This window comes from Cicer arietinum, chromosome 6 (genome assembly GCF_000331145.2).
Source record: "Cicer arietinum cultivar CDC Frontier isolate Library 1 chromosome 6, Cicar.CDCFrontier_v2.0, whole genome shotgun sequence".
In the NCBI taxonomy this organism is placed as follows: domain Eukaryota; kingdom Viridiplantae; phylum Streptophyta; class Magnoliopsida; order Fabales; family Fabaceae; genus Cicer; species Cicer arietinum.
This window is the reverse complement of record NC_021165.2, coordinates 3,037,245-3,040,765: the sequence shown is the minus strand read 5'-3', so window position 1 is coordinate 3,040,765 and position 3,521 is coordinate 3,037,245. Positions and strand designations below refer to the sequence as shown.

Genomic DNA, 3,521 nt, shown 5'->3' with positions numbered 1-3,521 from the left:
GTGCACTTTTGAATTGACATTGGACTCATACCTTAATGTTCCAAGTAATTGCATTACTAACTCTTTCACTACACAGCTATGTATACATTAAGGTTCTCAACAAAACCAAACCCTGCTATTGCTGATTAAAATTTACTCCCTCTCCCTCTGGAATAAATTATAATCAAATTTTATCCAAAGTTTTTTGGAATGAAAATATAAATACATTGGGATCAATTTCTTTTCGCTTTTGCAATATTGATTCCATTTCGGGAATAGGTGGGGAATTTTTTTTAATTATACTATGATGGTTTATGATTTTAATTCAACAACTTAATTTTTAAATACTAAGTACCATGGTAAAAATAATGAGTGTACTTTTTTAAAATTCGAGTTCAGTTTTAATATATTACTAAAAAAATTGTATTGAATATTAGGTATCGATGTTGGATAAAATCTGTTTTTTAATTGAAGTATACAAATTATTTTTAAAAGATAATTAATAGAAGAAATCATAATAAAAAAATAGTTTAACAGAGAACAATATTTAGAGATCGATGCATTAGACATAAATAACTATAAATATCTATCATGCATCTTATTTTTTTTTATAATGTCATAAATATCATATCTTACACGGAATTATGATGTTATTTAATCTATCTAACCAACCCCACAAAATATTAAAAGATTTACTAGCGATGTTTTTGAAAAAAATAAAATATATTTATTTAAATTGATAGAGTACAACAAAAACAATACAAATTTAAAATCATTAAAATCGAAAAAAAATAAATCTGTAAATAAACTCAAACATTCAGATTAACAACATAAAACTGAAAAAAAAAATTAAATTTTTTTTTTACAAATGTCATAAAATCGAGATTGATCTAAATTCTATGAAAAACACAACAAAGAAAACAAATAATGTATATTCTACTTATTTAAATAAATAAATAAATAAAAATGATATTAAAGATAATTTCATATAAATAACCCAAAATAATCACTCTTTGTCTTCAAAATTGAAAATAAATTTGTAGCTCAATACTACTATTGAACAATCTGACATCTCCCAATTTATGAGAGATACAATTATTAAAAATACTTAATAAAAATAAAATAAAAATAAAAATATTAGTATCTCATAAACAAAACCGGCAATTGGTTTTGTCAACTATAATTAAAACGGCATGGTGTGAAAATTTAAGAAACGCATGTCATGAAATTTAAAAAAGATGCCTTTCCGGTCAAAAGAAAAAAAGAATAACAAGAACAAGATGCCTTTAAGTTTCACATTCACAAATATCATGAATGGCTGTGCCTATACATTTTTTTATCTTAAACTCTTGAAAAAAATCTTATTGGATGAAAATTGAATTTTTAGTATCTGAGGAAGAATTTGAGATTTCATGCAAGCAAAAAGCCATCGAAAAATAAACTGAGTTCATGAAAGTAAACAAACACAATAGTAAAGAGAAAGAGATTGAATAAATTAAAACATAAATATACTTCAGAGCCACCATATAAGCAGTATTCAGTTTCAGAAATAAACTAACAACGTATATATTCTATTGTTTTATCTCGTTTGAGAAAAAAAATAATGGGATGGTAATAGATATCTACTATAGTACTTATCTACATCAGGAGTTTGAAACATTACTCGTATTTAGATTTATATTCGCGTAGGTATAGTATCGTATATGTATTCTTTAGTATTGTTTGCGTTTTAATTAAAATAAAAGTTAAATTATTTTTAACTTAATTTCAGATAATGTTTTAGTTTTTTATATTTTTTTTTAATTGCTTATTTATTTTAATTTTAATTGATAATTTGATATTTTATGTTTTAAAATGTCAATAATATGTCCTTTTTATTACAAAAATTTAAAAAAATCATCAAATTTTTCAAAGAAAACCCATAAAATTCATTATCATCTTCAATAAAATACAAATTTAATCAAATTCATAACTTAAATCTTGAAATAAACTCATATTTTCATTCTTTATTTGATGTTGTTGGAGATAAAAATATGAGTGTATTTGAATATTTGAGTTATGGATTTGATAAAATTTGCATTATATTGAAGATGATTATTAAGTTTATGGGGTCTAGTTGAAAATTTTGATGATTTTTTTGATATTTTTTTATAAAAAAGGATAACATTGTTGAAATTTTAAAACATAAAATATCAAATTGTCACTTAAAATTAAAACAAATGACCAACTCGGGAAAAAAAAAAGATAAATGACTAAAACGTTACCTGAAATTAAGTTAAGGAACCACGGATGTAATTTAGCCTAAAATAAATTATTAAACACAAAATACCATGTCATTTTAATACATCTAAGAAAATATTAAAAGTTCTTTAATGTTAAATCATGAAAATAATAAACTAAAGTATTTAAAACTATATTGCATCAGCCATCATATAAATATTTATTTGATTAAGTGATATTTATAGAAATAAAATAAAAAATATTATTATTGGACTAAACATAAATTTATTTGAATAAAAATAAAAGAAAATTTAGAAAACAATTAATATATTTTATGAAATTTATTGTTAACTTTATATATTTATATATAGTTATGGAATATTTTAATTCGATTCGAAAAATAAATAAAAAATTTACTAACTTTTGTTGTCATTTTATTTGTATTTTTATACGAGTAGCCTATATATTATTAGTCGGTATAGATTTTATATCTTTTGTTTTGTTGATAATAAATATGTGTGTATAATAATTATTTAAATAAAAAATAGTACATATAATATGTAGATAATTACTCATACCCATATTTGTATTAATATATCATATAAACTTTTTCCTCTCGATTAGATATATTTTTTGCCAGTATCTAATGAATATAGTTCAATTGTCATATCTAAAAATAAAGAATACTTGACAAAATCCTAACAATAAATAAATACTCACAAAAAACCATCAAAATAGATACTACTAGGTAAATGAATGTATAAATTAGCAATCAAAAAATATTAGTGTGTATAGGTTATGAAATATAATACATATATCTAGATTCAAATTCAAATACAAGGAAAAAAATATGACATGTTTGGTGGACACAAATGTACATAAATGTAATAGTAACTTTATTATATTTAATATTATCACTTAAAACTTCACTTAAAAGAAATGTCTTTCAATAAAATATATGGGGATGTAGCTCAGATGGTAGAGCGCTCGCTTAGCATGCGAGAGGTACGGGGATCGATACCCCGCATCTCCATAATTGTTAAATTACATTTTATTTTTATTTAGTTGGTCAAAGACTTTTTGTTGACAAAGTAAAATACATTAATTAATTAGACATTAAAATTAATAAATTCGATACAAAAGAAAAGCTTAAAAAATCAATAGTTTTTGGAATGGAGTAAGTATATAGTTGAGATGGAATCTTCTCTCAATTATAATTTTTTGGTCTTCCACGATTTAAGCCTCAACTACTAATCCCCATAAAATATAGTTTTTGTTATGTCATTCTTTGTTGGTTTAGATTACGGGGGTTTCGTGGACCC

General features: G+C 22.8%; 1 non-coding gene across 1 annotated transcript; it reads left to right on the top strand.

Annotated features, from left to right (window-relative positions):
- The first annotated feature begins 3,159 nt into the window (after nucleotides 1-3,159).
- On the top strand, nucleotides 3,160-3,232 carry TRNAA-AGC (transfer RNA alanine (anticodon AGC)). The gene has a single exon. It is a non-coding gene; the product is annotated as a tRNA-Ala (tRNA).
- Nucleotides 3,233-3,521: the final 289 nt, after the last annotated feature.